The following is a 26892-nucleotide window of genomic DNA, read 5'->3' as shown; positions in this document are numbered from 1 at the left end:
CCGCGTCCCGACGGCGTTCCTCGCACGTGTCGCGCCCCGCATGCGAGAATACGTCTGCGGAATATTGAGCGTTTTTACGCGATAATACTCCTCTCGACCTTCCTTCGCCCCTATTTTTTCCCCGCCGTCTACTATCGCCACCTTCTAGCATCCCGTGCAGTTTGACGGAGGAGGAGGAGGACGAGAGAGGAGAAAGTAAAGCGAATTTACTGATGCTAAATCGTCGCGCGGTGGTGTGGCCGCGCGAATAAAACTTCGAAGGCGAATTTTCTACTGCCGTAGCGTCGCCGTCGATATCGCCGAAACGACTACTTTCCTCGCGGGCTAACGAGCGATTTCGTCGCCCCCGATCTCACAGACCCGTTCCCGTACGAGGAGCGAAACTTTTATGTGCGCGATTGATCGACTGTAAATGCGAGGCTTGCTTTATGTATGTGTCGCGGACGTGGCCCAGAACCGTAGCGGCGTCTCTCGTGCATTATGCTCGCACGCGTCGCTGCAACGGAACGCGGAGTGGAATTTCGAGGCGAATTGCTTAGGGAGCGTTCACCCTCTCTCTCTCTCGTGATGCGCTTGTTAAATTTTTTAATGTGTGCTGGTGTGATATCACTGTGCGGTTAGTAAACATTCAGCGCACTAATATGTAGCTCCGCTACATCCGCAATCATAAAGGAACGTGGATAAATTAGACTCGCGAGCCAACGATATGTTATTAATATGAATTGTACGTATTTTCGACATTAATAACTGTCAAATTGTGCTTCACGGAATGCGCGACGTGTAATAAAGATCACGAGAGAGTAGGATTAATGTAATTTTCTGAACGGTGATACACTCAGTTTTCTATTGAGCCAAGAGAAGAAACATCAGTTTCAAATAATCTAATAAATGTTACGTTTTTTGGAAATAATGTTCTCTTTTTAGGAAATAATTTGGATACTATAAACAATAATAATAAGTAAAACAAGACCGTTATAATATACAATCAATTAAAGAGAGAAATATTATTTGCGATTCGGACTGGATCTTGATGGTAGCCTAATAACAATATTATGTGAATTTTTGTGAGATTTGGGCTGGGCGTTGATGAGTCAGTGCAGTCAGTCAGGACATCTTCCTTTATATATATAGATTATACTGCATATAAGATTATATATTAACGAGAAGATTTTAGCTTTAAAACCATTAGAGCCCTGTTTCTCGGCTATCTATCTATGATTTACATCATGTCGCCGCAATTCAGTCCATTTAGCAGTCACATGAATATTAGACGGACATCCAGATTTGATTCATCCATGTAAAGCTCTAAATAGTATCCGTGTAATAGTATCCTAAATAACTTGATATTTATTTGATAGCCGCATTACCAGCCAAAAAAATATTATTTTCTTTTATTTCTCTATTCTAATTTTCTGATCTAATAACGATAAATTATGATTTCTATCAAAAGATATACCGCGTAATAATTTAATTTTTTATATATTTTGTGGCAAAAAAACTGAATATTCGTTTCAGATAATTACACGAGCGTTACATGTTCTTTCTAGTCTCTATTTTTGAAGAAACTATCAAAGTCTGGACACTGGACACCATTAATCTCGAACTGATTACAAGAATATTAAAAAGGATAAAGAATTTTACTTTATATACCCCAAGGGTCCTTAAAGGGCGTTTTGATGGGACGTACCCAACCCTAACCTCCAATTCATCCAACTACCTTACTGTTTCCTCCTTTGGACCAACGGTTTAACGTCTCTTCCGAAAGACGGAGCCCAGTTTTCTCCGCATCTTGCACGGAGGGGCGCGGTTTTTCGGAAAAAAACTTTTCCATGTTACATGGCTCTAGTGAACTCGAACCTGGTTCCTCAGATTACGAGTCTGGCGCTCTACCACTAGACCACACCGCCGCCCGATTACAAGAATATTAATGGCGCAGATTTTAACTTCAAAGCAAAGCTGAAATATATTCGATCTTTTAAATATAAATAAACCTCTAATTGCGTACTTTTGCAGGAGATAAAACCTGCATTATGAATTTTCAGAATTCCATTCTGAATTCGACAGAATTACACTCTGAGGAATTATAATGCAATCATTTCTTTAGATTGCGTCCCTGTTTAGAAAAAAGAACAAGGAGCCTTTATTCTTCCGATAAATGCTATCTCCTTCTCTTTGGCATGATCAAATCGCGATCGATGAAGCAAAGCGTATCGTAACGCGCCAGCTTTACTTCGAATGGTTACACCATTCTGGGAATCTCGATATTCAACGCTAGGTAGATTACCCTACTTCGCCCTAATTCGTTTCTGGGAAAACGTTTAACTCGAAATGCGTCCGTTTTTATCGCGCCGGCTGGCTTTACTACCGGCTTGTCCCGGAGTACTGCTAACTCGCGAAATTCTTCCAGATACGGGGTGATAAAAATCGGGACCGAGTTAAAATACACCTTACGCTTTTTTACGACATTGTTACATCAAACGCGACAATATAATTTTTAGCGATATCCCCAGCTGGAGCTATGGCGACGGGACGCTGAAGGAAACAAACTTCAGTGAAACAGAGATCCTGTTCTGCACCTTTGTGAAATCCGAGAATCCACATCAGCAATTACCAAGCACTATTATTGCTGCTGCGTTGGCCTTTGCGAGGCTGCGACGTGATAAAACGTATAAAAGTCTGCGCTGTACGTCGTGGATATATACGGTTTACGTAATTACATGCGCATCCAGAGAAACAGATTAAAATTTTTCATGAAAAAAAATCGCAGACATTTAAATTGAAAATGCGAAACGCGCGTGTGGCAGAACAGCTAAAAGCAAACTATCCCTTAGAAAACATTCATGCTTCGATTTCATCCGGATTTAATATGCATATATGAGTTTCTTTATGACAAAAAGGGTAGCAAAAAAATTTATTTTGATAAACATCAAATTAAACATATAAAGTGGCAAGATTATGAACCAGCCTGAACTGCAGAATATATTTTATAATGAGAGGATAGACATTTTAATAAAATATTTTAATAGAGCATTTTCGTTTGTGGTGTTATTATCATTATGAGATTTTTTGTCTAAACATTTATAAAAGTTTTTGTAATATTTTTAGCCGGCAAAAATCCCTTTGATAAATATTATACCTTGTTATATTTTCCATATTTTAGAGATCTTTGTGGAGAGAGGGAGCAGAATCAAATAAATCCTTATATTTATTAAAAATCTTTTTCTTTACGAGACATAGCTTACGTATTAAAATTTCTTTAACGACTTGACAGAATTTCGAGGCAAAGCATCTGTTTTCCGCAGTTACGAACCGAATCTGACTCACGCAATCACTTTGAGCGTAGCGTCGCCGTGAAGTATCATTCGATGCGATCGAATGGCGGCCAATTAATCTCGGACTCCTATCGCGAAAGACTTGGAGCGACTTAGCGCGGCGCGAGAAACTTTGTTCGCGATGAGATATCGACGCGAACGATTACGACTTTCTTGGCTTCATCCCGCGAGCACACTCTACGTCACTCAATCCGCGTAATTGGCTGCAGTTGAAATGCCGGATGAGCAATTCACGTTTGAGAGTAATAAAGAGCAAACTTCCTCGCTCTCGATAATGCCACTAATGCATGCTGCGCGGAAGCATATACGCGAAACTGGATGAATACTAGCGAGAATCGCTCGTGTTTCGATCGACTATCGACTGCCGCGATAGCGGGAAAGATCGTGATGAAACAAATGAGTCGCGGAACGAGTACCGTATTTACATATTATACGCGAAGAACAAATCACGAACGACGAACTTCGTTATCGTATGCAAAACTTCGTCAACGGGTGACATTGTTGTTGGATCGGATTAATGTAAACTGACACGTAGTATAACCCGAGATATCAAAAACTCTAACTCGAAAACAACGGTTGAATCCGGAAGAAAAGATTTGCAAAACATTCTAATTTGCATTGTCTACTGAAAAAATATTTAAATCCTTTGAAAAACTTTTGCAAACATCTGCTTTCTAACTTTATTTAATAAAACCGATAAAATTGTTAGAATTAACATCGACAGAAAATACGGAAAACAAATCATCGTAATAAATTAAGAATTTAATATTTAACTGGCTTATATCAAAGTTACTGATAAATTTGTGTGAGTTAAACATTTAAAACTAACTTTCTATCCATATAGTTATTAGGTTACTTTATAACTTTTATAATTGTTATAAATAATTTTTATAGTATACCTATTGTAAATATTCTATACTTTGCAGAATCTATGCCATTTTTTTAATACGCTGTTAACAAAATCACGCCGAGTACTCGTAGTATCGAACTTCGATGAGCGTTCAGTCCTTCGAGAATATCGACGGTCAACGAGCACCATCGATACTCACAGACCTCGCCGAAACTTTCCTCAGGCGTACTTAAAACAAATTAACGCCGTTAATTCCGGGTCCGTTGGCGCGGCGAAGCGGAATGGATGCGGCGGACGGAGAGGCGGTGGGCGAGAAAAGAGAGAAAACGAGGTGGGCGGTAAAATAAAAAGATCTGAATTTATATTCGTACTGATAGCGACCGAGCTGAGAAACTGCTTGACTAGCAAGATAGCGCCAGCTCAAGCCAATTACATTCACTTGCTCAGTCTTCTTGCTCTCGTCCTCCTTTAATCGGGGCTGTCCTTTTTGCCTAAGCCGATCTTGTCTCTCATTTTCCATTTCTCTCCACATCTTCTCCCGTCAACCCTCGCAAGTCTCGTCTTTTGTTTGCTCGTCACCCGTCAAGGACACGTCGTCATTCCGTCTCTCCGTACTTCCGTGGTGCTATCTTGTCTTATTTTAAGTTCTTATACTACCCAACATTGAATATACCACCGCGTTATACGTTTGCACGATAGTGATATATATATATATATATATATATATATATATATATATATATATATATATATATAGTACGGAAATAGAATTTGAATATCTTACGTACATTGAAAAGTTTTCTGACAGCTCTTGAGGATAAAATTACAAGATGTGTCAAAAATTGTCATTCTTCACAAATTTCAGATTTCTTTTTAGTAAAAATTTCATCATGTAACTTATGATTGATCATAGCTTTGTAATTTTTAATAATAAATATTTTTCTTAATTTTTAGAAATTGCGTTATATGTGTATTTGTTATTTTTAGTATAGGGATGGTAATATGGAAATTATCAAACTAAGTATCTTTTAGATAATATCCAACCAATTGTGTATATATGTATATTTGTATATATTACATATTTATTGCTTGAATTTTAATGCTGCGCATAATGCAATTACTTTTTGGATACGTAACGATATATGTTTAAGTATCCAGAAGCAAGTAATATAAATTTCAAACATTCGTGATTACGTTGCTGATAGTTTGCAGATCTTGCATTTGACGGAAGCTGAAGCAAGCTCGCGTTTTACGTTTGTCAAGACGTTATTCTTACTGCTTTTCCGCGCGCGCGCGCGCACGTATGTGTCAGGAATTCGGAATTCGACGTTGGTATCGACAGCCGCATCTTCGCAGTTCGTGCATCTCGAGCTCACGGAGTGCATTACGTATCCACGGCGAAACGCCCGCGACAATCGAGCCCTGTGTGCGCCGCCCGGAAAATATGAGCTTCATCTCGCAAGATGATTCCTTGTTTCCGCTGTTTTATTTTTATGGCGACTCTGTTTCCCGGTCGATCGCCCCTATTCGAAAACAAATTTATCGCACGGCTGTCCTCGCCTCGCATTCCCAATGTGTGCGTCTAAAGCAGTAGCCTGTGGCTCTTTCGCTAGGTGCTCGTAATTTTGGCGTAATATGTGGGCCAGAAAAATAGAACGTACGTACTTCAAAAAAATCATGAAGATATATATAAAACTTTTAGGAACTGGGCGAATTTTGAAATCGGAATTCTTTACTCAAATACAGAAAAATTTATGGAAAAAACTCTCTAAGATTACAGATCACATTTGTCAAATACAACATTTTTTTCAATCTAAAATTATAATTAATCCGTAAACAATGAAAGCGCTTGTGTACGTATTAAACAAATATATCGAAGTATACGCAATGACTGACAGTTATCATTTATATGAAAGATATATAAGAAACGATCGTAAAAGTAATTAAAGGATAAGCCGTATACCAACGCCTTGGTCACAAAATCAAATAAGAAAATGAGTTATTTGTTCCTTGTAAATAATAGGAAATAGAGTTGTTTCAAGAAGAATTTAATATGAAATATCCGGCAAAATCATCCGAGTGTAAATACGCTCAATGGCGAAGCGTTTCAATCTCGCCGCGGTAAACACTTCGGAATGAATCGTATTTATCAGAAGTTTCCTATTATTACTCAAAGCAGCGGATTTCTTATTCGAAGACGAACGTAAGCGAGCGGGATGTAATATCCGAGACGAGCTGTACCGATGAAATTTCGAATACACCTATTCGCGCATTATTTTATCCGTCCTTCGGAAAAGGTGCACTTTCAACAGATTATTATCTTATTTGATCTTCCGCTTCCTCGGATTCTTCAGACGTTATAGTTATCGAACTGAATTTATTACGCCGAGAAAGTGACGGCGTCAGCTTCTTGAAGTAAATGATTAATTATCGCAATTTCATCAGTTAGGGCAGATGTCGGGGGGTTCGAGTAATTAGTTGGACACATCCCTCGAAATCGCGATCTCCGAGAGGAGAGAGAAAAGAGAGAGAGAGAGAGAGAGAGAGAGAGAGAGAGAGAGAGAGAGAGAGAGAGAGAGAGAGAGAGAGAGAGAATTCGGGCTTTTCCCATCGCGATCCTTCAAAGTTCGAATCCATCGTCACGGTTAATGACGAGGGTGCGGGCTTAACTGCTCGCCGTTTGGCCGCGGATTGCCGGATAATCTGTTCGCCGGCACGTTTGCACGTTCTACTGCCGAAATCGCCACTCTTTTCGCGGTTACTAGCACGGCCGAAGGCGCCGAAATCGCAGTGATTCCCGTACTTGCGAACTCGCATCGGCGAGCTAGTTACAGCACTCAACCGTTACGGTCCGAAAAACGGAACAAATTGGACGAGTGAAACACGCGAGGGATGTAAATGCGGGCGAGATTAGCTCTCGCAGAAATGAACCGGTGTGCGGTACGATCGGGTAAACAGCTCGAATGATATGTCGCTTCGAGTTCCTACGCGGAGTAAGAAGAGAGAAACTTGAGTTCTTCACTATCTTTCCATCTAAATCATCGAGTTATTCGAGCATGCTCGTGTAGTTGAACTCAACTGTGCGGGAGTGGAGAAACGTCTATAACGGCGCGATGAAGGGTGAGAGGGCCCGAATTCCATTTGTTCCATTAACTTTTTGGCTTCCTTGATTCTCTCCGCAGGAGCAGGATAATTGGCCAGTATATATTCCATCGGAGTATCCAAACGCCCATTAAATGCAATAATTTATTAATATCGTGTCATGTTACACAAGTTAATTTTGTTTCAATTTTACGATTATATAAAAATAAAGGCTCAATGAACGTTTACCTTTAGTTCTCTTTCCTATAATTACATGTAAATCTTTAATTGACTATTGTAAAAATAAATATTAAAGCCGGTACGCGAGACGACGTAGAAGATTTTGTGTCTCAGGTCTCAGGAAAAGGCCAACAGACATCAAGCAGCTTTCAAGCTTTGACCAAAAAGAATATGGAATCAGGATTATCTGCTCTATAATGCCACTACATTTTCCCAGATCAAAGAAACCGAATAAATGCACTTCCGCATGCAGTTGCAGCCGCTTGCATGTGTATGTGCACCCTTAACGAAGATCGGCTACAAGATTGTATCAAGGTTACAGGGCCGGGGCCGACGTCATGCTAGATAGCGATGAAAGGGATTGAGTTTATAGTCGTACCGGGTTGCAACTCGATTTTCTCTGACGCGGCGTAATACTTAGCGGGAAAGATGGAGGAGATCGTTTAAGGCACGTACGCGTAGAAATTCGAGCCCGCTCGCCTTCTTACATTTTATGCGCGCTTCACTTTTTCGGTTTCGAATTCGAACCAACGGTGGCAGCTTCTCCGTCGCGAATGCTTTACGTATACGTATACGTATGCCTTCTTCCGCGAGAGACAAGTGGCGTATTATCCGAATGGTCGCAAAATCGACGCAATCGTCGATCGATGACCATCCCAGCCCATATAGAACCACGCCGAAGACGACCCAACGCGCACACCCACGCGAGACGACTGCGGTCGAAACCCTCCCATTCGGCTTAGCATACATATTTATTCCGCTCTGCCGAGAATTTCCTCCGCCTCAGCTCGGGACACCGCCCCTCGAGCGAGGCGTGGTATCGGGCAATAAAAAGGCGAAAGCCCGGAGTGAAATTTTCCTTTCGTCGTTCACGAAGTTCGCGGGGGACCGCGCCGAGCGGTGGAAACCAGAAACGGCAGAGAGGGATAGAATCGAGTTTGCATGATATTTAAGGAGCCCGAGCCGCTGTGTTTCATAACCCTTTGACTCCGCCGGCGAGTCTGATTCCGCGCCAGTCAGCGGGTTCCGGTTTCAACGTTTCTCTCGCTGCGCGCGAGAAGGAAGGAACGCGCCGAGAACATGATGCGAGGTAACCCATTTTCGGATGCCGTCGCGTCTATGACCGGGCTAGGAACAAAGTTGCGCGCCTGCCAGCGGCATTAGAATTTTAAATCGACATCATCGGCCGCGCGGCTTCGGGAAGGGAGGTCGCAGCGGTTAAAAGAAAAAGAACGAGCTCGACCACGCGGGGGGCAGGGTAAGAAACCGGCGATAGAAACTGGAGGCTTGCCGCTCTACTCGGCGCGTTACGATGTTATTCAAATGTCGCTTGATACCTACGAGCAATGGGATCCGTATATATGACGTACGCACGCGATATATAGGTCACATATTTCTCTACAAAGACACCGCCGCTCTTCCTATCTACATCTGTGCGTATAGACGGTTCCCTTTGAACCACCTTCTCTTTCTCGAATTCGGAATCACATCGCAAAAGTGTGTGTGTGTGTGTGCGATCGCGACTCTTATAGCATCTACAATTTTCTCAATGCGATCAAGATAATTTAAGTGTAACATTTAATTTTAGTTGTTACATATTGAATGTTGTTTTTACGATTAAAATGTATTTCTTGTGATAACTGAAAAATCTCTTTTTGATAACTATCGATAATCAATTTTGAAGTAACTAATCCGGACTAATCCTTTTCGTATTGTACGCTATTCGATAGATACGGAACTGAAATTTATTTTAATTCCCACGTGAAGACGACAATAATACTTCTAATAACTCTACGCCCTTTTATCTCGGGACCGATCGCTATAATATATGTTGTTCGTGCGTCGTTACGTAACGCCAACGAGACTCTGCCCGGCACTGTCGTCCCCGCTCGTCATCCTGAGTATATTGGCGGGAGCACTGATTGGTCGAAGCTCGAGCCCGACCATTGGTTACGGCGCATCGGTAGTGACGTCATCTTAGTAACCCGGCGGAAGGCCCGTATTCGCCGCGGGTCCTTGAAGTATCGCTTACAGTATGGATGATTTTTTTAAGATTCTTTCGATTCCCATGAACCGGCTTTAATACTTCGTGATACACATAGCTATCTCACAAACATTATGCATATTCATATTTTCGGATATTCTATCTCATATGGCACATTACCCTCTAATTCATCCGCGCGTCTTCTCCTCTCATCACGCGCTAATGAGGCTAATGCATCACAATATATACTATTTATATCCCATAGTACCGAACAATGCTCCGCGTAAAGGATATACAGCAAAATGATCGCTTGGGGGGGGGGGGGTGCGCTTCTATATTTGATTTCAAATCGCTTTGCGCTCATCCGAGCGACATAATCCTTTCCCTATATGTGGGTCACCGCCGGCGGAGGTCTATAATCCCGACAAGTTTCCGCGAGTAAGGGCGCGCGCGGTCGACCAACCGGCAATCGTTGATCGATCGACACGGGGGTAACCGCGGCTGATCGATCGATCGGTCAGCCACACCATTCGCACAAACGAAACGTGAAGGTCCGACAGTCGCCCTTTCACGCAATCCTCGCTCTTAATTTTCGGATCGCAACGCGACCGAAACCAACGGCTGTCATCTCTCCTGCGCGACTCGCTTATCTTTCTTATCTTATTCCTATTCTCTTGGATACGCTTCTCCGTGAAAGTCACGTATTCTCTGTTATCCATACGGACGCTTCTTTTTCAAACGGCGGTGAGCTCGTGAGCCAACTACGTCGCCTCGAAACATTATTTTAGGTTTCCCTATGTGCGATCCGCGAGACGCGCGACCCGCTCTTCCGCCCGTAACTCGCCTACTCTCGCCCCCCATATATGTATTTTCCTCAGAAACTGCGCAACATCGACTGCAACGGCGAGAACGATATCGAGCTTAAATGCGACCAGCCTCGCTATATGTTTATTTTGTCGAGCGTGACAATGGAATACGTTACGCGCGCAATGCAACCGTGCGCGGTTCGATCATTTGCATCCGTTTATTTTGAGAAGGATCGCGGTTCTCTCCGCGCCAGGGTTTGAAGCGCGACCGCATTTCGCGTTTGTATCTCGTGAAATATATTCATATCCTACTTTATATCCTATATACATTGTGGCGCTGGTTGGATATTTATTATTTTCCTTTCCACGGAGAGATATCGAGATATCATTGGTAACAATAGAAGTTTTTCTATCACCTACTGTTAACGGGTACTCGACTCGACGAAGCTAAAACTGCGCTTTTAACGCAAAGTAATAATTGTAATCGGGCAATACTATTTCGCGGTATAAACGGAAAGTAAAGCTGCGTGTAAAAAATTGGAAAAGTATAAACGAGCAAAATCAAAACAGTGCCATTTGCAGAAAAAATTTAGATATATATAAATGGGTAATAAAACATTTGCGAAATAACGATTTATACGTGCAATTGAACTTCTGTGGTTGACAAAGAAATTCGTTCCGATATCCGAAGCGGCTTTGCACCGTTTTGCGTAATACATGTTACACGGCGTTTGGATTTCCCCCTTTCCGCTTTTCGTAGTCTTTTTATCTCTCGGTCGCATCCGTTACTGCGGCGCGCGCGTGTGTCTCTCGCGTTTTCATTAAAAGTCATCACTCCCGCGTTTCCCGCTGCTACATATTAATGTCGGCCACTCCCCCTCCGCCAGTAATTCTTTCGTGGAAACGTTCCCGCATCATACCCGGGACGTTGCGCGGCGCGTCTCCTCCGCTTGGCGAACGATATATACATATAAATCCTCTCGAACCAGACGCATCTGCCAACATCGTGATCCAAGTAGCCTTGAGTCTGGCTTCGCTTGTAGTGCTCGTTACTGTCGGTAATTAAATCAGCCGGTCGCCCCTTTACGTGGCGAATGGAAGAAATTTTGCCTCGATGTTGTTACGCTCTCATTCTACGCACGCGACAGAACTTGCAATTCAAACCGCGGTAAAGTCTACTGCAAAATCATTCACCCGCATTCAGTTACAGCGCCGCGTGGTTACAAGCTTTATTCTTTATGTATTATGGATATACGGGATATACCTATATACACTCACTAAAATACAAACGCGCTACTATTATTATTTGTATTATTTGCACACATAAAACGATACGACGATCTATGGATTCTTTCGAAGATATTGCAATGGTTACTTTGCTACGATAGCGATATCTGATTGAATTTTTCTATCACGTTACATCAAAATTTATCAATTTCTTAAATGCGTTATTAATTTAATTACTTATTAATATTAACTATTTAGATTAATAAACTTTCACACATATACCACCATATCGAACATATAAGTTGTTCTTTTTTATATTTTTTTTTCTTTCTTTACTTTTTAAATTTACGAGAAAATCATATATTCTATAGTCTAAAAGAAGAAAGTGCTTCCAACTGGCATATGAGCGAAAATTCTTTTCTTTAAATCTAGCTTCCACCTATTTATACGCTGCTCGAAAGGGCCACCATGGGACAGGAAACGTACGAGACAAATATCTCAATTCTTCCCGCGATCGAAGCACTCTCAAAAAAGCCACGCCATACCTTCTCCGTCTCATTCTCAAGAAGAGCTTCAAAAGCGTCAGTGAAAGTGTCCCCCAAGGGACGCGGCGGCGCCGGCGGGCGGCGGCGGCCGCGAGAAAGGCAAAATGCAGAAGTAAAAAATCCGCAAGGTAACCGTGAGCGTTTACATTGGTATTCAATGGCTGCGATTGAGCTGTGGGTTTTCGGGGAGGGTTAAAATGGAGAAATAGGTGGAACGGGAAAACTCATCAAAACGAAATCCGGACGGAATCGGACCGACCCGACCGTGGCGGGCTGCGCGGCGAATCCCTTGAAAAAATACGGATATATTTTATATCACTTTCTGCTCGTATTCAAACGCTTTTTTCCTTCCCCCGCTTTTTCCCATCTCCGCGCGCGTGTTGTCGCCCTCGACGATCTCCGCCGGCCACCCTTTCGCCACGTACCCCCGGTCCCGGCCGTCTAGCGTAAAAAGCCACGCTCCACTCTCTCACGGGACGTCAAAGCAGAGAATTCATATAAATATGTGATTAAAGCGACCTAGCGCGAGAGATGCTCGGCCGCGATATTCGACAACGACGAAGAACGCACAATTATGCTTGCTGGATTATGCCGCAACTTGCATACGGACAGTCACTAAAACTCATAAACTGAAAAAAACAGCGGCCGACAGTGGAAATGACATCAGACGAATTACGTACCAGTCACAATAATAGTTTAAGTAGACAGAAAGTGCAATTAATATAGAAAACATGTTTCATGCAAAATGTTACATAATTCGGCACAATAAATTATATGGATTTCAGTGATATTTTTTAAGGAATATAATGAAAGAATAATAAAAAAAGAAATATAATATAATATATGTAAAACCATATAAACCAAAGTAATTCGTATGATAATGAGATCAAAAAGAAATTGAAATTGGATAAGTTACGAAAATTTCAAATTATACAAATATCTATATATTTAAATGTTCTCGTTTAATTAATTATTTTGTTAATAACTATCATATTGTTAATAATCGTTAATAAGCAATATTACAGTTAACGCAATATAGAGTGTGTATCTCTATATAAAGTTCCTTTTAACTGAGAACATAGGAAATTTGCGTCTCTGATGTGGTCATAGCTTTCAACAATTTTGTCGAGGAATTTCAATTAGTGTCGATCTGATATTGGTCCAAATACATCTTTAACAAAACTATGATGTTATTCACCTGACAGTGATGCAGGATAGTAATTAAAATATCAAAATATTTCCATAACGCAGTAATAATGTTAACTATGTGTTGTCATATCTCGCTTTGAATATAGAATACGTACCAAGAGTTGTTATTGAAAACTACAGATAACAGAAGTCAAATTAAAAACATACCGTATCTAAAAAAAATTTTTTTTGATTAATTTGAGTCGTCACAGATTAAACTCGGGTAAAATGGCCATACAGGAAAGATAATGGCCAACCCATGTTCGTTCAATCTAGCTCGCCATATGAAACATCGAATGAACATGGGTTAGCCATCTTTCCTGTATGGCCATCTTACCCGAGTTTACCCTATTTTTGTATTTGCATCACGGACGCGAGTTACAATAAACTATCCGTAAAAATCGTCAGCACGTCTCGCCGCTTTTCCGCGAAGGAATGCAGGTAGACTGGAACGCTCTCGTGGATTCACCAAGCTTCCGCAATATTTGCCAGGACGACGCAATTGCGCTAATGACAAAGCCACAACGTGCGCGTCAAGGGCGAAGAGAAGAATGGCGTGGAAACGGTTGACAGGTAGCTAGTAATACCGCGTACCTCCTCTCCCCCCCCCACACACACACACACACGAGCGAAACCACCCTTTCCGCGTGAACGAAAGACCACCTCCACGTCCAACGCGGTTTTCCTCGAGACTTCGTTACGTATTCATAAATGGAACGCATCCGGAATATAGGCGGCGGACGGAACACGCGGAATTCGTAATGCCGGTCAGTGACGTGTTTCGCGCATGCAGAGCCGCGCCGTGCCAAGCTGAGCCAAGACGCGGTGAATTATTCGCTCGCTTTTGTATTTTCGACATTGAAGTATCATCGTAAACCGATACTTTACGGCGCCGTTAATGCAAACTTGTTCCCGTGCATTAAATAAGAATATCATGTCTGTTATGCGGCCGGCGTGTATGTGCCCACGCGCTCTGTATAACAAACATATAAATTCTGAATACTGTAATTACAAAAATTGTACGAGCGCGGTATATAATATTGCTAAAAATTAATGAGAGTAGAAATTTTTCCTATATTAATTAGAATATGTACGGAAACTTTGAGAAAAGATGTGACAGGGATGTGGATCATATTTTTATGTATATATTTGCAGTATGTATTTTCTCGTATATACCGTACGGTCTCATATATGTATATGCAATGCATATATATAGACGCTCTTTGCTTTTTCTCGTGTATACGAAGTACCATTAATGATTCTCTAACTATGCATTCGCGCGCAAAGCGTGTAAAAGGGGAGTCTCACGCGCGACCCTGCGCGGCGTACATCACGGAACAGAAGTCAGAGACTTTTTACATTTCGTAGTACTTTGGTACACATATAATATTGGAGTCATACGATTAAACTTTGTTATAACGAAACCTTTGCTTTCGCTCTCGTGTTTAATGCACGCAGTTTTTTTTCCCGCGCGAGGACATTATACACAACATGCAACCGAAAGAATGTTTGTCTGTTCCTTTCTAAAAAAAGGCATGTTAAATCAATACTCGCATCTCTCAAAGTCTTCTCGAAAGTCTCGAATTGCTTCGTTGGCTCTTTTCCGCGACGCTAATTGATTCTGTTGCTGCGCTAACTTCGTGAGCGGCTGTCATAGCATATTTTGACAGTTGTGTGTAATGTTAAAGCTAATTAAATAGCGCACGTGAAGCGCGCGTCTGTGATGTCTAGTATTTGAAAAAAGAAAAAATTTTTCAAACAGCTGCACATCGGAATATTTAAGGCTCCTGCGAAAACTCCGCGTTGACGGTGGCGATTTACCGTCGCGGTAGAAATAAGAACTCTCTCTCAATGGAGAATAATCGAGAAATGTTGAGAATTGACACGTTAAGAATTCTTGCATAGTATTTCCAAATAAAAAGATATTTGCTTAAAATAACACTACAGATCACTTCAGCACACTTCGAAAATACTCCGAGTTGAAGTTAAGTCTACCCCTTTCCCTTTCCCTTGACAGTTAATAAACAGCCGTAAAACGAAAGTGATGCAGGCTCTTGCGTCAACTCCGCACCCGTGAATTTTCATCTTATAGCACTTTGTTGCACAAATAACTATTAATATATAAGAGGTAAAGACAAGTCGATTGATCATGAATCAGACAATTTACGTACAATTATAGTCTTACTCGTTCAAAGATCAAGTTTTTGGATTAGAGTCACGTATCCTCGCGTGTTCATTTTGTTTATTACTGTATTGATACGGTGGCCAAATTGCTACTTCGATCGTTATCCAAGAATGGAAATAGAATTGCCCTTAGAAGATGAAATATAAAAGCGTGGCGTGCATTCACATAGCTGATTATGCCCGCGCGGATGCGGGCAATAAATCGCCCGATCATATTTATGAGCTTGCACGCGTGTGCGTATAAATAAGGACGCACGTGTAGACCGCGTAATCGCGAACCATCGATCGACGTGTGACGTATGGGCGAGAAGTTAATCAAATCGCGCGTTTTCAGCAATTTATCAAAGCAGTCGTCGGACCGTAACGACGTGCTGTCCGCGTGAACAACGCGATATAATACGCCTGGAAATATTGGTCAACTCTGAGTTTATTACCGCACTGCAATCGGAAGTCCTGATTGTCGCAACGTTCATGACTCTCAATAAATCGTCATGAATTTTTTATGCAACTAGACACCACAGACGCGCGCTTTGCGCGCGCTATTTAGCTTTAACATTATGCAATTACTAACTTCTTGATACACACAACTGTCAAAATATACAATAACAGCTGCAAAATGAAGTAAGCGCAGCGAGAGAACCAATTGGCATCGCGGAAAAGCGGCAACAATAAACTTCACATCTCCTTTTTAGAAAAAAGACTCGCAAAGCGTAGAAACTAATGCAAATAAAGAAAACTATAACTTCTTCCCCCTAACGTTAATATATACATTATAAAATCTATTTATAAGTCTATTGAATTATATTATATAAAGTTGTAGAAAGAAGAAATAATTTTATGAAATGTTTTGAATGACACACAAATTCACACATTTTAAATTTATTTAAAAATGTATACATTCTAAATAAATTCTATATAAAATTTCACAGATAAAAGGAACAAATAATATATTTAATAAATTTACATGTAATATATTTTATTTGCAACCAGTTGCATATCAGAATATCATTGTTTTGAAAGTGGATATTAATAAAGTTTATTAACATTAATCATCGTACTGAAATATAATATCTGCAGACATATAATGCAGATTATAAAAAAGCAAGTAAACATTTGCCAAGAATTAACAAGTAATACATAGATTACATAGATTACATTGTTAACATAACAAGCTCACTTTTCTTGTTATTTTTAATATTGGAAGTCTTTAGTCAATTAATCATTTATTTGCAAAGAATGCCAACTTGTGTGGAAAGGGACAAATTATGTTAAATTAAGTGCTTCCCCAAAAAACAATTAAACATGTAATATTGCTTAACTGTTCCTTTTATCTTGTAAAATAACTTGGTGTATATGTCTCAATTATATTCATTACATAATCCAGCACTTGCTACAGATGCAACGTGCGGTATGTAACTATCAACATAAAACACGTAATAACACAATGCAGTTTCATGTATGACTATGTAACTTTCTGCGAACGGCTATGTTGCAATTTCGTGACTTGACAACTTGACTTGGAACATGCCAGATTAAAACTTTGTTCTGTTTAGGGACGGTTGATTAACACATTACACTACCTGCTTTTTACTTTCTAATCGTTATATCAGATATCAATTTTTATTACACTGAATTTTACTGAATATTTTTATCTTTGAGATAAATGTAAGTCGGCTATCAACTAAATACAATATTAGATATTTCGACATTAAATTGTCCATGATAACTATTAACAGAAGATAGTTACATTTCTGAATACATATTAATTATTGAGAACTCTCTTTTAATGAACAGTTAAGCTTTTAATGAACAATTAAATCTAAGCGGTTTTTCTTCCGCAATCCATTCCCGATCGATCAGAAGCGATCGGTAATGTCGATGTAAATCGAAGTAGTGACTCCAAATGTTATTCTTTAATATCTAATAGAATATTGGACTGACGGCGGCAGTCGGGTGCCCCCCATCTACGATGAAAAAGTAACCATGGCATCCACTACAGAAGCACTCATTTACTTTTATTCGGTAAAGTAACCAAAATTAAACTTTTACATCTTTATTAATTGCAGCTAATTTATTATTATTATGTACGTCAAAGTATATACGTACAATACTCCAAATGTTTACGCAAAATCGATCTTTTAAAAATTCTAATTTCTTTTTTCATCAGTTTAAAGTCTTAATTTTCTTGATAAAATGTGAAAACATCGATACATTTGATAACTAACGAGAGACAACAAATTATTTTTTGCAAAAAAAAAGTTTTACAAAAACAAATAAATAATTAATTTCAAGTAAAATTTTTAATTTTGCATATTTTGGCTTGAGAAAAATCAATTTCAGTATTTTTTAAGTATCTATCATTAAGCTTTGGATTAAATCAAAGAGCTTTTTGTACGTATGTATTACTGCAATAGAAATATCTTTGAGATGAAAACTCAAAAACCTCGGATATTTTTTTACTTCTTACCGGAGTTACACGGATGATAAACTATCGACTTTCCGACGTCCTTGGCGACGCAGTTATGGCAAGAAGAGAAAGTTCGGAAAGAAAAGCATCCTTCGGGCCGAGCAACACGTTTCGGATATTATGCCGCGGCGGCGATCATAATGAAGTATCGATGAAAACGTACGGCGCTGGATAAGAAAGAGAGAGAGATAGAGATAGAGATAGAGATAGAGATAGAGAGAGAGAGAGAGAGAGAGAAAGAGAAAGAGAGAGAGGATTTCATGACAACCCGTAGGGTGAGTAAAACGTGAACGGAATCGTATTTTTCCCCAAACTTTTTCCAGAGAATTTACCGGGCAAGTGCCAACTGCGAACCTAGACTTTCGAGCACAGAAGTGGCTGAAATCACCGTAAAACGGGAAACCACCGTTGCACCAGATGTTAGTACTTGAATTGGACACCCCACATTCCTTCTTCGTCTTTAATATCCTCTTTCTTTTATTGTCTGGTTGACATTTTTCTCCTAAATATTATTTGTACTTGTGCATAATGTCTTTACTATAACCCTTTCACACACTTGTTACGAAAAATTTTAAATGTTGAGCTTAAAAATTATAACATTTAAATAAATGTGAAATAAAGTGGCCGAACAATTAAATTAATTTATATAAATGCTCTATTCAACTATGTTATAAGTCGAAAAGATCCTATAATATTCGTATTTGTCTTTTTTAGAGAGAAAGAGAGAGAGAGAGAGAAAAAGAGAGAGAGAGATCATATATCAAATTAATTAATTTAACAAAAAATAAAAAATTAGAATATCATATATTGCGATAAAGGGAACATATTTGCAAAAATTAATTAACTAACACATAGATTACGTTTCATAACGTGTAGCATTGTTAGCTTGATTTGTTCTACTTATTAGTAAAAATTATTATCAAACTTAATAATTAGTTAAGTATTTAGCATAAAGCGTTCTTTCAAGTATATTTACATACTACCAATTTATTATTTATATATTGCACATTTCACGTAACCACGCAACATTTCTATCTGTACGTTTCTTTCACTCTACACACTTGTCCGAATGACTAATAACTTTTGTCTTTCTACCGCTTTCCTTTTGTCTTTTTCTACTAGATCTACCATCCCATCCGACGCGAACACGTATGCAACGGAGCCAAAGCGGAAGTAGACCGTCTCGCTCCATACAACCATGATATTTTCCATCCACCTGATCGCTGCAGCGTGCTCAAGAAGATTGGATCGTACCAAAATATTGTCGTTACCGTCCGTTGCCGCGTGTTCCAAATCGCGGCAGTTCCGAGCATGCACTCTTGAAACAGGGGCCCGGCACCAGACCGCAATTTCAAGGTGATATAAGTATCGAGAGCAATACTGCGAGAGGGAATGTAAATACCGCGTGCAATCGATGCAAGTCGTTTCTTCCAGTTCCCGAGAAGTTAAGAGGACGCTACGTGAACGCAATCGCATAAGTGTCGTCTGTAATTGAAATTTATTACGCCAGACTCTCTACGGTGGACGTATCGATTTTAATTAAAATATCGGGGAATAGCGTGTAACTTTCATAAGAGCCAAATAGAAAGATTAAATAAGACATTACATCCTTTACTTAAGCTTCCCTATTTGAAAATGTAAAGCTCGCTTATGCCCGTCGATAAATGTATATAATGATCTATGTGCGCGTTCATCACTTTGCAATTGGATTTTCATCCCCGCTTTGACAGTTATTACGGAGGAGATGCATAAAAGTGAATAACCGCTATGCAAGGGTGTAAGGAGGTTTCTTTTTGAATTACGGCCTGGCTTTCCAATTCCGCGAGGATACATCAATCCGATTAAATCGTTTGCCAAGTTGAATCTCTCGCCGTACTCAAATCTTGTCAGCTCCACTTCCTTTGTCGCGTCGCCGAAGAACGGACCGGCGCGGCGCAGCGCGGCGAACGGAGCTCATTCGGAATCAGCTCATGGTATGGCGTGACCCTCTATATACCGAAAGTAATCAACCCCGACGGAGACATATCAGGAGCAACCCGGACTGTTCTGGCTGGTCAATAGCGAATGTCCGACTGTAACTCAAGTCAGCGCTATTCAACGCTTCACCGTACTGTTTCTATGCATTGGCGTTTAAGAATGGCATACACGCTCCATCATAGCGGAACTTCTTGAGTAGCCTTATCTCTCTCTTTCTCTCTCTCAGGAATGATAAATTGTACAAACTTTATAGGACCTTCTCGCTTTACGTATATCACATTGTTAAATTTGGAGCTTTTACAAAAATTAACTTAATCGTGCATCAACTTCTTTTCGCCTTTCTTGTAATATCAATATCGATGTTATCATATATCAATATTATTTTAAACGTCACATCTCAGGCACTCCTAAGGGCTGATTTCTCCGAAACAAGAGGGAGTCGCGGTAAACCATGCAGTCATTCGCTCACCCAGGCAAAAGCTCGTCTATCTTCTCGCGGTTCGAGCCATCATTTCTTGCACGAGCCGTCAGGCGCAGATTACAGAGCGCGCCGCGCAGACACGGTTGTTCTAAAATCTGCCCGCTGTGTGACCCGTTGCTAAAAGCAATCAACTTTAACCGAGACTTATCAGCGGCAGTCAAGCGCGGCGAGCAGCTGAATACAGGGCGTGACGGGGCCAACTTCATTAACCGTTAGATACGTGCCACTATACGAAGCCTCGCAGCCGCTTCGCTTCGCTTCGCGTTGGGGCGCGCACAAAAAGCTGTAATTCGCGGAATCGGGGCGGTCAGCGCGGTCGCGGGAGTAGCAGGTAGAGTATAGTATTATTTTTCACGGGTAGTTCTTTGTACGAGAGAGAGTGGGTGGACTCTCCCAGCCTTCCAACATCCTCTTTTATCCCCACTCGGCTACGACTCTTTGCTCGCGGATCCGGTTGACCGCGTGCACGCTTGGCATTTGTCATCCGAGATTCCTTTGTTCCGGCGCGAAACAAACGAGAAACTCCCCGCCGCGCCCCTCGTTACCCTTCCTCGCGCCAACTGAGTGCTCGCTAACTCACCCTCCGCCCAGCAGTAACGCTCCACGATCGCGCTAGTTCAACCCTTCCCTTTTCTTCGCGGCACCCCCGGTCTCCTTCACGTCCTCTTATCCTCATGAGCGACTTAATCAGAAGTTTTTTATTCACCCGACTCGGAGGTTATACTGAATTGTCTCGCCCGTTGTGTGTCTCTACATCCAGTAGATTCAGCACCCGGCAAGATTCCGCTTCGTTATACGCTGCTTCGTACAGCACGGAAGTGCATACGGTTAGTTACACGCCAAATTATTTTACGCTATTTAATGGACTGTTCTCTGAGAAAATTTGAAGAGGGAAGAAATAGTCACACAGACACATGAATTATAATTAAAATTAATGAACGCTAAAAACTATTGTATTCATTAATTTCGTCGATCTTTAATTCAAATAAAATAACTGTTATTATTATTTAAAAATAACGCACACTGCCACAGCGTTAACCAAATTTCTTTGTAAGATGACAGGTGGCTTCTGAAATTTTTGTAGTACACAAGGGAAAATAGAAAAATATATAGATTTTTTTCTACTGAGTATTTCTGAACATACCGAACGAGAAATGCAATAAGAACTACGTTAGTGCAATCGGCAAATAAACGCAAGAGGACGGGAAATATGCCCGACTTAACGGAATGAGAGATTCAAAGGGATAACTTTACGAAGCAGGTCAAGTGGCTCACGGTTGGTCGGCTGGTACGTCCTCCAGAAGCCGCCGTTAGATACGACGGAGTTCATCCGTCACGACGTTATCGCATTGCCCGGTCCGACTAATACGTGACGAAGATCGAATCTCGTCACGGTGGTGGATGGCGATCGTGCCGGCATGAGAACATCGGCCTGGGGCGCCGTTTGATCGACTTGCCACCCCCTGAAGGGACTTTAGCAACGCGGGCGATGTCAGGCGTTGACGTTCGAGCGTTGGGAAACGACTGAAATTATCAATACGCGCCTGCGTACACACTTTACATTACACCACGAAGAAGCGTTCGTTTGGAATTGGCAGAACTGACGAATAACAAATATCTCGTGACTGTAATTGTGTAGGACTGTGAAAGCTATAAGCATTGCTGATATATTTTTAAGTTATTAACAACTATCAAACGTACTAATATTGTTTTCGATATTTATTTCAAATCGTTTCTTTAGAGAATATTAAATAACATATAATTATATCAAATGCTTAATAAATGCATTGTTTAACTAAACGACGATAAAACTCAAGACAAAATAAAACATACAAAATTTTTGCTATTTTAACTTGCAAATTTAGATAAATGTAAAATAATGTTATACGTAACAATAAAATTAATATCCCTGTGGAAAATAAAAATAAAATTTGGGAGAAGAAATCTAATCAGATACGTATAATCCGTATCTTTTTATTGCGGCGAGCAAGCTGTATGCTCGAGCGAAATCATTTTCGAAGTTCCCACGCAACGTTAAGAAGCAAAGAGGGGAAAAAATAAGAAGGCGGAAGATCAGACAGCTTCTCCCATCGCGAAAAGTTTGATTGCGATACGACGGCGATGGCGGCACGGGGAACTTCGTTCATCACTCCGGAGAATTTTCCAACGGAAATAATAATTCCCGTGGAAAACGGCTGGGCAGTCCGCGGAACTCGAGGGACAGTAAGTAACGTCAGAGCACAGCCGTCTTAATTCCTTCCACCATCTTTGTTCCGCCGCGTCGGCATCCACCCGCCGCCGGTTGCAGGACCGCATAAACTTCTCGACCGAAACCCCCGCGCCCGCGCGCTCCTCTTTCATCTTATATGAAGTTAATTACATTTTTATGAGCCACCATCCTTCTTCACGGGCGCACCCATACACCGTCGCCTTTATGCGTTTCACTCTGTAAGAAGCCAAGTGCGAACACTTGCCCCATTCCCCACCTGCCATCTTCGCCGCCACTTTTCTCGCTTTTTGCATCATCCGCCGCTTGCCCCCGCCGTATCGTTTTTCCACGACGGAATTGGTCGAACGGCGGGGCTAGCGGGGAACGGTGAGGAACGCGCCATGGCGGGAAGTAAATGAGAATGACTTTATTGTCCTCATTTCGGAGCGTCTACCGTGCTACCTGATTGTGAAGAGATGCCGAGGGAGAGAGAGAGAGAGGGGGGGAAGTGAATAGCGCGGCGGAGTTTCCCTTAGGAGAGACGGAGAGAGGGTTAACGCGCCGGTGGAGAAAAGTCGAGGGATGCTACCCCGTGAGTGGAGGAAAAGACGTTACGTTTTTCATTTCCTCCGCTTAAAGGTGATTTCCCGAATCACCTTTAAAGTGGAACCGACGGTGTGAGTAGTTTTTAATCTCGCCGCTTAGCTCCGGGGAGTGTATTTATTGTGGAGGGTATAAAACGCGCTGTCGGCACTGCCAGCTGTCCGGGGGAGCACCCGCACCCTCCCCCCCCCCGGTACATTACTTGAATTCCGTTCAATACTTTTACAAACGCCACACGCGGAATTAACATATCGGCCGGAGTGAGTGAATGTCAATCAAAACGTGCGTGTCGGAAGTACGTCCCTCCCCCGTTTGTCGATCCTCCCTTTTCTCGCGTGATGTTGACAATGCGTGGAGTTTCGCCGCGACAATGCTGGAGAATGTTTTTTTCTTTTTATTTTAATTGCAAACACATGCTAATTTTCGAGATACCGTTTCAACGAATCGTTTTTGCATTCAGGGCGACAGGCATCAGAAAGTGCACAACGCAACATTCTATTTCTTATAAGAAACGGATAGATAAAATAGAAACTCGTAATGCTCAACGTGGAAACTTTGTAACTTATTAGTTTTCTTTCTTCGTCCTTTTACAAATGACTGAACCTTTCCCCGAACTCCTCCTCGAAACTTTTAACGACGTATTAATGCGATGCTCGGAATTTCGCAGTTCTTAATGTATGGAGGTTCGGAATTATATATACTATCTCCGATATTCAATATAAATGCAAATGCAATGTTTCGCCAACTCTGCTCTTCTCATTTTTGTCCATAATTATTTACAAGTCTATTTCATAATACTAAGAATTTTATAATTTAGGTACTTTTAAATTGTAGAAAATTATAATTTTTTTCGGATTACGTTGCATATTATATAAATTCACATCGACGTTTAATAGACTAACAAGAAAATATTTTCTCTCCAATTTCGTGAGCTCTGAATATAACACATATATCGTAATATTTAAAAAATATAATATTTTAATTTTGATTTAAAAAGTCTTTTATAAACGCTACAAAAATTTATCCAAATATTATTTGATTATTTGACATTTCTCTTTACAAGCAGATTAAATGTATAAATGGTAAAAATGATATGCAAACGAGAGGAGGAAAGCAAACATAAAATTTTAAAAATTGCACTCCACACTTCTATCAAGCGCATAATTTTCCATCCGAAAAAAATATTATTCCACTCACTCCGCAAGTCAGTTGGAAATCTTGATTACATCGCGTATAAAAGTCAAATTCTACAGCAAAATTCTACAGCAAGCATATACACATGAAATGATTTCGCCTATCTTTTCATTAAATATATTTAAAGTCTTTTGGATCTCCCCCCCAATTCTCTAACCTGTAATTACAAATATTCTTTAAACATTTTTATGTATAATTTTTATGTAATAATAAGAAGTCTTATATATCTTCGGAATGCAAAGTTCTTGGATATTCTGTTTCTAAATCCGTCTTCTGCTGTCTATGCAGTCTATGCAGTTGTTATTCAACTGTAATTCGAAATATTCAGAAAATATTCTCAGAACAATTTACAAAAAGAAATATAGGAACTATATACAGTTGTGATCTCGCTAAACAAATTCTCTCTCTAACATTTTGTTTGATAAAATAATGTTTGTAAAACTAAGTTAATTAATTATAACGAGTCAACGCCACATACAGTTATATTTTAAATTAGTAATATCTTTGTGATAAAATTATGAGAACTAATTGTTAGCAGATGCTTTCATTAGCATCATCGAACTTGGATTATTTTCAAGAAATTCAGTTAATCGGATAAATCTTAGCGAAACGACTAACGAGTAACCGGATATCCATGTCCTGGGATTTAATGTCTGGTCTCATCGTTATATCCATGATTCAATAAAGGAGTACCACGTTCAGCTATATTGCAATCCCCGCGAACCCTTCATTGCCTCCTACCTCGGCCAACTTTGTTTAAGTCTCACAGGGTCGTTCATGATAACCTTCGCGATAAGGCTGTTCCCATCGAATAAGTATTTCACCCACGGCGAAACGATAAGGCCCATTCTTTTCTCTCTTGCTTCTTACTAAAGCTACCAATAAATCTCATTAACTACGTGATGCTTCCAAGATAGCTCGATCTGCCGAATATACCGCTAATTTGACGAAACGTTCGCGCCGAGAATAATGCAGCAGGTATCCGAGTTCGGTTATGCGACGGGGAGATGGAATTATCACAAACGCGAAAATTATTTATTACTTTCTTATCGACATAACGAAAGAGAAACAGTTGAGTAAAATTCTTTGAGTCGCCTCTTAATCCTTACTTTATTTGTCTTTGACACTTGAACGACGAGGAATTCTATATATTTCTCTAAAAATTATATCGAGAACTTACATTAAAAATAATTGCCCGTGCCCAGTACCATCTCCTTTTCATAATCATCTTATAATACTTAATATTTTGGAGATTAGAGTTAAAGATTCTAATAAAAAAATATCGAGCTATTATAGTTTTCGAGTTATGAACACACACGTTTGTTATCTACCGTGTAACTTGAATTATGTAAATTGTGAATTATGTAAAACGTTATATACATCAACTATACAATCAATGAATAATATACTAACATATTGTTTCGTAGCTGATTATGGTAACAGATAATCAAATGTATAGTTTTGCCATAAATTTGAAGCAAAAAAATTACTCACCGACCGATGCGCAACAGCGGAGAAGTAAACCCTGCGTTGATCTGTAACATGAAAATATTTTTATATTAAAGCAATGTCCAAGAGCAGAGATAATCATTACTTGAACACTAAATAATTATCGCGCCCGTTAAATTTTTAAAACGTCATTTGCATAATAACCGATTTATCTGATTTTAAAATGTTAATACAAGAAACAATAATCGCGGCTGCATATTTCCGTATTAACTCGCTCGCATAATAAATCTTCGAAAAATCGTGCAAGTAATATTACGACCATGGAAATAGGAGAGACGCGACGTTCGCGACGTAACATATCTCTTCTCACATATATGCCGGAGATCGAACTCCGAAATTACGAAATTGCGCCAGAGTTAAACCTCGAACGCGGTATTGTACGAGTAATGAGTACCATGTAACGTAGACAAATCAATTAAGTCGCGGCTTGAGAAAGTGGAATCCGTCACAGGACAGCAAAATAATAAAGGGACAACAATTACTCACCCCACGGTCGCTCCGCCGTCGCCCGATGCCTCCCAGGCCTCCTCCTCCTCCACTCCTCGGTCCTTCTCCGTTGTCGCATCTCGCATCTCCGTCGATGCACTCACTCGCACGACGTTCACGGGCGAAAATATCGACATCGACACTTTGCACGGCACTCCCGGTATTAATCTCGCGACGCGGCGCGTACACGCGTTTATTACACGGCGACGGAGGCATTACGAACGAAACTATACGATCCGCTCGACGCCCGTGAATGCGGCGCGAAGCCCGCAAGTAGACGCTAACATATGCGCGGCCAACTTCACTCGGAGCAACTGTCGCGAGGACGTTAAGTACACACTTGCTGCTCCCACACCCGGCGTACTTTTCGCACTTTGAACAAAGAATATAATGTCGAGAATGAGATTACTTTTACGTATTGCGTATTGCGTATTGCGATATAAGCGACATAAGAGGAATAAATGTATGAATTAAAGTCAAAGAAATATATCCGCGGAACATGCCAACCTTGCTTTACTGATTATTGTCA

The 26892-nt window shown here is 40.5% G+C and overlaps 1 protein-coding gene across 1 annotated transcript in view; it reads right to left on the bottom strand.

Annotated features, from left to right (window-relative positions):
• The window catches only part of LOC143904441 (protein amalgam), a 311418-nt gene extending 285537 nt beyond the window's left edge, over positions 1-25881 (bottom strand). Inside the window, exon 1 of the mRNA XM_077419130.1 lies at positions 25863-25881. The gene's annotated coding sequence lies outside the window, so the exon portion shown is untranslated. The remainder of the gene's footprint in view (positions 1-25862) is intronic.
• Between the last annotated feature and the right edge of the window lie 1011 nt (positions 25882-26892).

This window comes from Temnothorax americanus, unplaced genomic scaffold (genome assembly GCF_048541705.1).
Source record: "Temnothorax americanus isolate GAGA-0224 unplaced genomic scaffold, ASM4854170v1 Scaffold52, whole genome shotgun sequence".
NCBI classification, from domain to species: Eukaryota; Metazoa; Arthropoda; class Insecta; order Hymenoptera; family Formicidae; genus Temnothorax; species Temnothorax americanus.
Note: the sequence above shows the minus strand (reverse complement) of the source record. Positions and strands in the feature narration are given on the sequence as shown.